Here is a 12,930-nt window from a genome sequence, read left to right on the forward strand (position 1 = left end):
AAATTGCAAATTGAAAAGAGATAACATGAATAAGGGATGGAAGGCACTAATAAACAACTAATTCCCTTTGAATTCTGTGAAAATTAGACTATAACTCTAACCTTAAGCAAACAACTATTTTGTATGCTGTTTTTGACCCCACGTAACTACATGTCTGCATAATATTGGAGATATTTATAATTAACTGCCTATATTAGAAAAGAAGAAAAATCTCATATCAATAACCTAAGTGTCTACATTAAGAAACAAGAAAAGAATAACAAACTAAACCCAAAGCAAACAGAGATAAATAAAAATAATTACTAGAGGTGAAATCGATAAAACAGAAAAACTACAGAAAAACTCAAACAAAAAAACTTCTTTTAAAAGTTTACAAAAAGTGGCATAAACAAATTATATAAGCTATATGAAACAGAAAAATTCTAAAAGGATATGAGTTGATAAAATTGACTTAAGGAAAAATGGAAAATCTAACAAGAAATTGAATTAGTTTTTAAAAATGTTTCCACAAAGAAAATCTTAGTACCATAATTCTGTAAGACATTTAGAAAAATAGTAAGACCAAATTTTCACAAGTATTTCTAGAAATGGTGAGGGGGGGAATATCTTTTTTGAATAAGTCGATTTATGTGATATATGCCAGGAAGACTTAATATCCAAAAATGAATTAATGAAATACATCATAATATAAATTAAATGACAGAGCAATACATTATCATCTCAACAGATAGATGCAGAAAAATCATTTGACAAAATCCAACACCCGTTAGTGATTAGAAAAAATATGCTCAACATTTTTGGAATAGAAGGGCATTTCCTCAGTGTGATAAAAGGTATTTAAATTTAAAAAATCCTATGAATAACTTAAAAGAGTGAATACTTCTTAAGATCAGAAACAGTGCAGAGATATCCATTTTCATCACATACATTCAACTTTGTATTAAAAGTTTTATAGTGTAATCAGGCAAGAAAATGAAATGCAGTTATTTAGATTTGAAAGGAATAAGTAAAACCCTATTGACTCATTAAATAATTCTGAATGCAGAAAATCTGAAGAGAGTCACATACAAAAGCAACAACTACTAGAACTAATAAAGTCATACTTCATATAACTTGTGATTTCATTTTTGGATTGTTTATACTGTATAGGGATACAACTAATTTTTGTATGTTGGTCTTATATTCTGCAAAGTTAACCAATGTACAAAAATTAGTTGTATCTCTATATAGTAGAAACAATCTAAAAATGAAACTGAGACAGTTTCATTCACAGTAGCATCAAAAATAATGACATATTTAAGGATGATTTTACAAAAGTCTCATAAAGTTTGCACATTGAAAACAAAAAAAAAGCTGAAACAAATTAAAGAGGGTCTAAATAAGAGAGATAATATATTTTTACAGATTGGAAAACTCCACATTATTATGAAGGTTATAATCCCCAAACTGATTTACAGATTCAATAAAAACCCTATCAAAATTGCAGCAGGTTTTTCTTCACCACTGTTGCCACCTCCTCTCCCTTCTCATCCTCCTCCTTTTTTTCTTTCTTCTTTCTCCTTCTCCCCTTCCCCCACCCCCTCCTGCTCCTCCCTTCTCCCTCCTCCTCCCTCCCCTCTCCCTTCTCCTTCCTCCTCTTCTCCTCCTCCTCTTCCTCCTCCTCCTCCTTCTTCTTCCTCCTCTTCTTCTATTTCTTCCCCTTCCCCTTCTCCTTCTCCTTCTTTCTCTTTCTTCTCCCTCTTGCATGAATTGACCAACTATTTTTAAAATTTCTATGAAAATGTGAAATACTGCTAATAGCCAAACAATGTTGCAATTAAAAAAAGTGGAAAACCTAAACTTTAAGAATTTAAATCGTACTACAAATATGATTTACAGATTCAATGGAAACCCTATCAAAATTTCAGCAGGTTTTCTTCACCACTGCTGCCACCCAGTAATCAAGACATTGTGGTACTGGTACAAGTTGTAGACATATAGACCAATGAAATAGAAGTGAAAATAAAAATAAAGAAATGAACCCTTTCATTTATGGCAGTTTGATTTTCAACAATAACACCAAGGCAACCTAGTTGCAAAAGAAGAGTCCTACCAACAAATTTTTTAGAGAATATTTGATATCCACTTGCAAAAAGATGAATTTAGATGCAAACTTTTCATCTTACATAAAAGTCAACTTGAAATGGACCACAGACCTATGTAGACATATAAGATTAAAATAGGCAATATATAGAAGCTAGGTAAAACAAATGAGTGAATATTTTACGGCAGACAACACAGATAAGTCCAAGTAATTATTAAAGGTCAATGAAATGAAAATAAATAATATGATGACATTTGTTTAATTCCCATTTCAGGGTTAAAAATTAACATGTTTTAATGGAGCAAGTGTAGAATAGAATGAGAATCAATGAGATCATACAGAATCAATGGGTGGGAATATAATTTGATGTAACCACTTTGGAAAACAATTAGACATTGAAGTGTAAGACACAATATTCACATACAGTATGATATAATCATACTACTGCTAGGACTTGGTGATAGTTTGGATTAGTTTTCAAAATTTTCACTTTCCTGTCTCTCCAATTGTAGGCAGGATATCCTTCCTCATTCTAATGATGTTGACTTTAGGTTTGGGTAAACATATGTTAAAGGATATAACATGACTGAAGGATTGAAATGTACTTGCACAATGGAGCTTCCACTATCATCATAAAAATACAATCTGCATAACTTTCTTTCCTAGGAAAATTAGACAAAAGTGGTATGACACTACCCTAAGGGGACCATAGAGAAAGAACTGTAATCCTGATAGTGAAGGCCTAGTTTCCTATGCCACTGAGTTTTGACATTCATTCATGACACAGCAGTGGGCTGATATCACAGATGCCTAAGAGGAACTTAGCACATGCATACAAGGAGATAATACTTTTATAGTATCATAGGTCATAATAGCAACAACTGGAGAAAAAAAATTAAAAATTCATGGGCTGGAGAAGGGATACAATAAAAGTTGATAATACTGAATTAAAAAGAAGCCCAGAATGTTATATAAAAATTGCTTTTTTTTTTTTTGAGATGGAGTCTCACTCTGTCACCAGACTGGAGCACAATCTCGGCTCACTGCAACCTCCACCTCCCATGTTCAAGCGATTCTCCTGCCTCAGACTCCTGAGTAGCTGGGACTACAGGTGCGTCCCACCACTTCCAGCTAATTTTTTTATTTTTAGTAGAGATGGGGTTTCACCATGTTGGCCAGGGTGGTTTCGATCTCCTGACCTCGTGATCCACCTGCCTGAGCCCCTCAAAGTGCTGGGATTACAGGCGTGAGCCACCATGCACGGCCACATACAAGTTTTAATGTTGCTTACCTTAATGAAAATAATCAATAATCTCATATGTTTTTTAAAAGTTCAATAATAAAATACTAAATCAATTTATTGTTTAGAGATGAATGCATATGTTACTAAACTTTGAAAATGGGAAGAGAAATATTAAACATAAATTCCTTACAGGACAATTCCTGTAAGAGAATTGGGGTTGTTATATGAAAGCAACACAATGAAAGATGCCAGTCGTTTATGAAGTAATAGTTCTCAAATTGGGGGATAGATTAGTTGTAACTTTAATAAATTAAGTGATATAAATAAAGATAATTCATGAGCCAGTTACATAGTCTTTCATGTATCATGATTACGTGTTAAAAAATAAAGTAAATTGAATACAGTGGATAAATTCCTGCAATAAATGTAGGATCAGAATGATATTTTAACAGAGAAAGAAGAAAGTATCCAGTGGTGCTTAAGGTCATAACATCTCGCTGGTTAATGAATAGATTAATATTCCCTTGACAAATATATACACAATAATCAATAAATTCTGTTTAGTTTGTGTCACATTAATGCAATCAATTATGAAATGTAGGTAGAGAACTTGCTGGTTTTGACATAATATTATAAGGGTCTGATTATTATGGAGTAATTTTTTTATATTAATGCCCATACAAGGATTCATCTGTTTATTAAAAAGTGTATACAGTCTATGCATCAGAAACACACATATTTGATTACTATGTCAATAAAATGGTCATTTCATAAACACAAATATGAATATTATATATTGAAATGGTTTGGATTTGTTTGCCCAACCAAATCTCATGTCTAATTGGAAGAGGGGCCTGGTGGGAGGTGATTTGGTCATGGATGGATTTCCCCTTCGCTGTTCTCGTGTTAGTGAGTGAGTTCTAATGAGATCTGATCATTTAAAAGTGTGTGGCACCCCCTCAACCTCCCCATCCACTGGCTCCATCATGGTAAGACATGCTTGCTTCCCCTTCACATTCCACCATGATTGTAAGTTTCCTGAGGCCTCACAGTCATGCTTCCTGTTAAGCCTGTGGAACTCTTTGTCAAACCTCTTTTCTTCATAAATTACCCAGTCTCAGGTAGTTCTTTATAGCCGTGTGAGAACAACTAATACATATACATATGCATTCAAGATGTATAATGTTACTTATTCTCATTTTGTAGGCATGCATTTCTGTGTGTTTTAAAAATCCTATATTAGACAAGCTGGGTGGAAACAAAGAGGTTCACATTTATGATCAGTCAAAATTGTCACAGAAATTAAAAAATGAAGTGAAATTAATGTATAGAATATTGTATCTGATTTATTTTTAGAATGCATAGGTGAAAATGATGACATAAAAGTAATTCATTTTTCTTGAATATATGAGAGATTTTAATGTAAATTACTTCCTTGGAATAATAGAACAGGGTGAAAAATTCTAAATCGAGTTTCATAAAATTTACGTTTATGACAAATCTGGATTAATCTAGTCAAATTCAGATGATCAAGTCAATAGTTCCTGTTTCCTACTCTTAGGGACAATAGTTCAAATAGATTCTGAGTCAGTTTCCTACAGATATCAGATTTTTCCTAGACATGAAACTCCCCAGTAATCTGGTCTCTGTAGAACCAGCTTACTGTCCCTGACGGTTGTAACATTTAATTTGCTGGTATTATTTCTTTTTTACAAAATAAATTTTATTTTGCATAGTTGAGGTTTACAACATGATGTTACAAGATACATATAGTAGTCAAATGATTAATGTAGTGAGGTAAATTATAATATATCTCATCTCACATAGTTACTTTTATGAAAGAAGCAGCTAAAATCTTATTTAACAATAATCCTGATACAATCTGATTTTATTAACTCTAGTCTTCATGTGTGCATGAGAGTTCTAGACTTGTTCATTTTACATATCTACTACTTTGTTTTTTTAAGAAAAATTGTGTGGGTACATAGTAGGTGTAAAATATCTGCTACTTTGTATAATTTGACCTACGTCTCACCATTTCCTTTCCGATAACTCCCTTGCCCTGGTAACCACTGTTTTATTCTCTATCTCTATGAGTATGAACTTCTTATTTTCTTTAGATTCTATATGCAAATGAGATCATTCAATATTTTTCTCTCTGTGTCTGGCTTATTTCACTTTGTGTAATATCCTCCATTTCCATCCACGTAGTGGCAAATGGCAGGATCTCATTCTTTAATTAGGCTGAATAATATTCTTTCTATATTTAAACCGTTACTTTTTGTTAAGAAAGGAAATGCAACTTTGCCAAATGCCTTTTATGTGTCAATTGAGATGATCATATGGATTTTGTATTTCATTGTGTTAATGTGATGTATCACATTGATTAATTTGTCTGTCAAAACAGCCTTGCATGCCGGGGATAAATCCCATCTGGTCATGATGTACAATATTTTTAATGTTTTGTTGAATTTAGTTTGCCAATATTTTACTCAGGATTTTAAAATTGATGTTTATTAGAGATATTATTATTAGAGATATTTGTCTGATAGTTTTCTTTTTTTTACAGCATCATTGTCAGACATAATTACTTTGGCCTTGTAAAAAGTGTTTGGAAATATTTCTTCCCACTCCACTTTTCGGAAGAGATTGTGAAGTATTAGTAATAATTTCTCTTTGAATATTTGGTAGAATTCAGCCTTGAAGCTGTCTAATCCTGGGCTTTTCTTTGTTGGCAGGTTTTTAATTACTGCTTCAATCTCTTTGTTATTGGAATGTTTAAACTTTCTTTTTCTTCTTGATCCTATCATGGTAGGTTATTTTTCTCTATGATTTATCCATTTCCTCTAGGTTATTCAATTTGTTGGAATAAAATTGCTCATAACATTCCCTTATAATCCTTTAATTTGGAACACATCTGTTGTAATGTCTCCACTTTCATTTCTGATTTTATTCACTGAGTCTTCTCTCTTTTTTTCTAACTAGGGATTTGTCAATTTTGCTTATTTTTTTCAAAGAACCAATTTTGGTTTTATTCATTGTTTTTCAATGGCTGATTTGGTCACCATTTGATTTATTTCAGTTCTGATCTTTATCATTTCCTTCTTTTTTCCTAACATTGGGTTTAATTTGTTCTTTAGCTCATTGAAGCATAAGGTTAAGTTGTTCATGAAGAATTTTTCTTCTTTTTTAATGTAGGCACTTAAACTTCCCTCTTGGAACTTGTTCTGCATTCCATAGGTTTTGATATGTTGTGTTTACATTGACATTTTTTTCAAGATATTTGGAAATTTCCCTTTGATTTCTGCTTTGACCCTTGGTCATTCAGGAGCATGCTGTTTAATATCCAATATTCCAAGATTCATCCTGGTATTCATTTCTAGTTTTACACTATTGTGGTCAGTCAGTACTAGATATTATTTCAGTCTTCTTGAATTTGTTAAGACTAGCTTTGTGGCCTAACATATGGTCGATCGTGGAGAGTGTTCTATTAGGTTGGTGCAAAAGTAATTGTTACATTTGCCATTACTTTACATGGCAAGAACCACAATTACTTTTGCAACAGCCTAATATGTACACTAGAGAAGAGTGTAAATTCTGCTGCTGTTGGATGGAAAATTCTATATATGTTTGTTAGGTCCATTTGTTCTAAAGTGCAGATCAAGCCTAATATTTCCTTATTAAATTTTTGTGCAATATATTCATTCTTTCAAACGGGGTACTAACATCCCCTAATATATTATATTGCTATCTCTTTCTCCTTTAATGGCCATTAATATTTGGTTTTTATATTTAGGTGCTCTGATGTTCAGTCCACATATATTTGCAATTGCTTTGTCCTTTTGATGAATTGACCCATTTCTCATTAAGTAATGAGCTTTTTTGTCTCTTGTGAGAGTTTTTGACTTGAATTCTATTTTATCTGATGTAAGAATAGCCACCTTGCTCTCTTTTGGTTGCTATTTGCTCAGAATAGTGTTTTTTCCATTTCTTCACTTTCAGCCCATATGGGTCCTTAAAGCTTAAATAGGGTATCTTGTAGGCAACATATTGTTGGATTCCATTTATTTTATCCATTAAGCCACTTTACATCTTTTGGAAAATTTAATCCATTATATTCAAGATTATTATTGATAGGTAAGGACTTACTCCTGACATTTTCTTAATGGTTTTCTGGCTGTTTAATAGATCCTTTGTTCCTTCCTCTCTTGTTGCCTACGTTTGTGGTTTGGTGTTTTTCTGTACTGCTAAGTTTTGATTCTTTTTTCTTTCTTGTTTGTGTATCCTCTGTAACTTTTCGCTTTGTCGTTTCCATGAGGCTTACATAAAACATTTTATAGTTATAATTTACTATGTTAAGCTGACAAAAATTAACTATCAGTCACATGAAAATACTTCAGACTTTTTTTTTTTTCCTTTTTTTTTTTTTTATTATACTTTAGGGTTTTAGGGTACATGTGCACAATGTGCAGGTTTGTTACATATGTATCCATGTGCCATGTTGATTTCCTGCACCCATTAACTCGTCATTTAGCATTAGGTGTATCTCCTAATGCTGTCCCTCCCCCCTCCCCCCACCCCACAACAGTCCCCGGAGTGTGATGTTCCCCTTCCTGTGTCCATGAGTTCTCATTGTTCAATTCCCATCTATGAGTGAGAACATGCGGTGTTTGGTTTTTTGTCCTTGCGATAGCTTACTGAGAATGATGGTTTCCAGTTTCATCCATGTCCCTACAAAGGACACGAACTCATCATTTTTTATGGCTGCATAGTATTCCATGGTGTATATGTGCCACATTTTCTTAATCCAGTCTATCGTTGTTGGACATTTGGGTTGGTTCCAACTCTTTGCTATTGTGAATAGTGCCGCAATAAACATACGTGTGCATGTGTCTTTATAGCAGCATGATTTATAGTCCTTTGGGTATATACGCAGTAATGGGATGGCTGGGTCAAATGGTATTTCTAGTTCTAGATCCCTGAGGAATCACCACACTGACTTCCACAATGGTTGAACTAGTTGACAGTCCCACCAACAGTGTAAAAGTGTTCCTATTTCTCCACATCCTCTCCAGCACCTGTTGTTTCCTGATTTTTTAATGATGGCCATTCTAACTGGTGTGAGATGGTATCTCACTGTGGTTTTGATTTGCATTTCTCTGATGGCCAGTGATGAGGAGCATTTCTTCATGTGTTTTTTGGCTGCATAAATGTCTTCTTTTGAGAAGTGTCTGTTCATATCCTCTGCCCACTTTTTGATGGGGTTGTTTGTTTTTTTCTTGTAAATTTGTTTGAGTTCATTGTAGATTCTGGATATTAGCCCTTTGTCAGATGAGTAGGTTGCAAAAATTTTCTCCCATTGTGTAGGTTGCCTGTTCACTCTGATGATAGTTTCTTTTGCTGTGCAGAAGCTCTTTAGTTTAATGAGATCCCATTTGTCGATTTTGGCTTTTGTTGCCATTGCTTTTGGTGTTTTAGACATGAAGTCCTTGCCCACGCCTATGTCCTGAATGGTATTGCCTAGGTTTTCTTGTAGGATTTTAATGGTTTTAGGTCTAACATATAAGTCTTTAATCCATCTTGAATTAATTTTTGTATAAGGTGTAAGGAAGGGATCCAGTTGCAGCTTTCTACATATGGCTAGCCAGTTTTCCCAGCACCATTTATTAAATAGGGAATCCTTTCCCCATTTCTTGTTTTTGTCAGGTTTGTCAAAGATCAGATAGTTGTAGCTATGCGGCATCATTTCTGAGGGCTCTGTTCTGTTCCATTGATCTATGTCTCTGTTGTGGTACCAGTACCATGCTGTTTTGGTTACTGTAGCCTTGTAGTATAGTTTAAAGTCAGGTAGCGTGATGCCTCCAGCTTTGTTGTTTTGGCTTAGGATTGACTTGGCGATGCGGGCTCTTTTTTGGTTCCATATGAACTTTAAAGTAGTTTTTTCCAATTCTGTGAAGAAAGTCATCGGTAGCTTGATGGGGATGGCATTGAATCTATAAATTACCTTGGGCAGTATGGCCATTTTCACGATATTGATTCTTCCAACCCATGAGCATGGAATGTTCTTCCATTTGTTTGTATCCTCTTTTATTTCATTGAGCAGTGGTTTGTAGTTCTCCTTGAAGAGGTCCTTCACATCCCTTGTAAGTTGGATTCCTAGGTATTTTATTCTCTTTGAAGCAATGGTGAATGAGAGTTCACTCATGATTTGGCTCTCTGTTTGTCTGTGATTGGTGTACAAGAATGCTTGTGATTTTTGTACATTAATTTTGTATCCTGAGACTTTGCTGAAGTTGCTAATCAGCTTAAGGAGATTTTGGGCTGAGACAATGGGGTTTTCTAGATATACAATCATGTCATCTGCAAACAGGGACAATTTGACTTCCTCTTTTCCTAATTGAATACCCTTTATTTCCTTCTCCTGCCTGATTGCTCTGGCCAGAACTTCCAGCACTATGTTGAATAGGAGCAGTGAGAGAGGGCATCCCTGTCTTGTGCCAGTTTTCAGAGGGAATGCTTCCAGTTTTTGCCCATTCAGTATGATATTGGCTGTGGGTTTGTTGTAGATAGCTCTTATTATTTTGAGATACATCCCATCAATACCTAATTTATTGAGAGTTTTTAGCATGAAGGGTTGTTGAATTTTGTCAAAGGCCTTTTCTGCATCTATTGGAGCAATACTTCAGACTTTTATCCTGTCTCCACAATTTATATTTTTGTTGTCATTGTCTCTGTCTTTTTATAGAGTATGCTTCTGCACAACTTATTATAACTATATTTTTGACAATTTTAACTTTTAATGGTCATACCAGGGATTTTAAACGTTTACACACTGTTGTTGCAGTAATACTGTATTCTTAATTTGACTATGTATTTACCTCTGCCAGTGCGTTTTGTACTTTCATGTGTTTTCATGAGACTGATTATCATCTTTCTGTTTCTGGTTGAGCTCCTATACGCATTTCTTTTAAGGCAGGTCTAGGGATGATGAATTCCCTCAGCTTCTGCTTGTACGATACACTTAATTTCTCCTTTATTTCTGAAGGACAGTTTTGCTAGGTATGGTATAAATGGCTGGCAGTTCTTTTTCTTTTAGGATTTTGAGTATATTTTCCCATTTTTCTCCTGACCTATAAGATTTCTTCTGAGGTTAGTGCTGATAATTTAATGGGGCTTCTCTTGTATATTATTTGATCCATTTTTCTTGCTTCTTTTAAAATTCCTTGTCTTTTTTTTTTTTTTGAGATGGAATCTCACTCTATCACCCAGGCTGGATTGCAGTGGTACAACCTTGGCTCGCTGCAACTTCCACCTCCTGGGTTCAAGTGATTCTCTTGCCTCAGCCTCCTGAGTAGCTTGGACTACAGGCAAGCACCACCAAGCCCAGCTAATCTTTTGCATTTTTTTAGTAGAGATGGGGGGTTTCATAGTGCTGGTCAGACTAGTCTGGAACTCCTGACCTCAGATGATCTGCCTGCCTCAGCCTCCCAAAGTGCTGGGATTACAGTTGTGAGCCACCTCACCTGGACTGTCTTTTGATATCTTCTTTAATTTCCAGTGTGAATATATGTTCACTTAATAGTATCCCTTAAGTCCTGTATGCTTTCTTCACTCTTTTCATTATTTTCTTTTTTCCTCTGACTTGGCTATTTCAAAAGATAGGTTTCCAATTTTACAAATTATGTCTTCTGCTGGATCCAGTGTGCTGTTAAAGGTCTCTATTGTCTTTTTTTTTTTTTTACATTATTCATTGAATTATTCAGCTCCCATGATTTCTGTTTGGTTCTTTTTTATGATATCTATTTCTTTCTTGATTTTTCTCACTAACATCATGAATTGTTTATTGATTTTATTGAATTATCAATCTGTATCCTCCTGTATATCACTTAGTTTTCTGAATAACATTATTTTGGATTCATTTTCAGACAGTTCATAAATTTGTCTTTCTTTGGGATTAGTTACTGGAGAATTTCTGTTTTTTGTTTGTTTGCTTGTTTTTTTATTTTGGTAGCATCAAGTCTTCTCGCTTTTTCATGTTTCTTGTATCCTTTCACTGAAGCCTGTGCATCTGGTGGAACTGTTACTTTTTCCTAAATGTATAAAGTGCCTTTTGAAGGAAAAGACTTCCACATGCAGATGGGTCTTAGAGTGTTTGTGGAGTGTTGGCTCTGGTTCTGAGTGGGTACAGTAGTATAGTCTCCATGTAGCTTCTTCAACTGTGGTCAAATTTAGTGATAACTGCAGGAACCTTGATGGCCTAGACCATAAAAATTTGTGGCAATGGCGGTGGTAGCATAAGTTGTTATGAATCTTGGTGGAAAGGTCTTTAGGGGTCCTGTTCTCATTTCTCTCACGGTGAGGTCTTAGTTGGGGAGATTCCCTCTTGGTATTGGGTCTGACAGCCCACAGGCAGCCACAGAAGCACTGTGTTCTAGGGCACAGGTGTTCAAAATGGCTGTGGAGCTGGGTCCTGGGCTCCCATTTTTTTATAAACTGCTGTGACTACTGTGATGTGGGTTCAGTTTCACTCTCAGAAATGAGTGGATACAGCTCTTCTACAAAGCTTAGGATTCTGACTCTGAGGCACATGCCATTAACTCAACCCTGAGAGGAGGAATGTAGCATGACTCTGATTTTGAGGGCACAACATGGGTACTAGTCCAAGGAAGAAGTGGTGTTTCAGAGGCTCAGATGCAATTCAGGTCCTGAGGCCAACAGGGCACAGAGACAATGTGGGCACCAGGAGAGGAGGTTCCATGTAGTGGATATTCTGGACCCTGATGTAGTGGGACACAGCAGTGGTCCAGCCTCTGTGTAGTTGGGTACAGTGGCAGCTAGGACTCTAGTATGGTGGGGCACAGCTGTTGTTTTGGCTCCAGGGGCCAGGGTGCAGCACAATAATGACTCCACTCTTCAGGGAGATGGAACACCTTAGTAGCTGAAACCCTGGAGGATTAGTCTAGAAACAAGAAAGCAGAGCACACTGGGATTGTTCAGCCTAGAGGATAAGGTGACAGAGCTTATCTAAGGCTGTCTGTATCTGTGGGGCCAGACTGCATCAGCTTGGGCAACTAAGGGCAAAAGGGTTCTGTTGGACTGGATCCCCTTTTCTCCAGGGGGATGGGACACCAGTTAGGTCAAGCTTCAGGGGCTATGGCTGCTATTGTGTTTCAGGACTCTCGGACCCCGTATGATGGTGAACATGTAAGTTCAAATTTGGATGGCACAGCTGCTTCTCTGGGATGGCACTCCTAGTCTCCCAAGAGGCAATGTGCAGATCTTCTCAGGATCCAAAGGGTACAGCTACACTGCTTGGCTGCTATGCCCTGGTGTGCAGGGGGCAGGGCACTACATGTGCTTGGGTGCCAAATAGGCATTGCTCTGCTGGGCTGGGGCTCTGATTTCAAGGGGGCTAGGCACTGAGCTGTTCAGACAGGAATGGGGAAGCAGAGTCCCTCTTCCACTGGTACTAGGCTCTAAGCAGCTGGGGTTTGGGGACTGCCACAACTGCATTAATGGAGATGAAGTACACGTAAGGCAGATTAGCACCAGGACATAGGAAGCTGTAGCTATTCTCCTGGGGAATAGCACACTCCTGTGTGTG

The sequence above is a fragment of the Symphalangus syndactylus genome, chromosome 14, assembly GCF_028878055.3.
Source record: "Symphalangus syndactylus isolate Jambi chromosome 14, NHGRI_mSymSyn1-v2.1_pri, whole genome shotgun sequence".
Lineage (NCBI taxonomy): Eukaryota > Metazoa > Chordata > Mammalia > Primates > Hylobatidae > Symphalangus > Symphalangus syndactylus.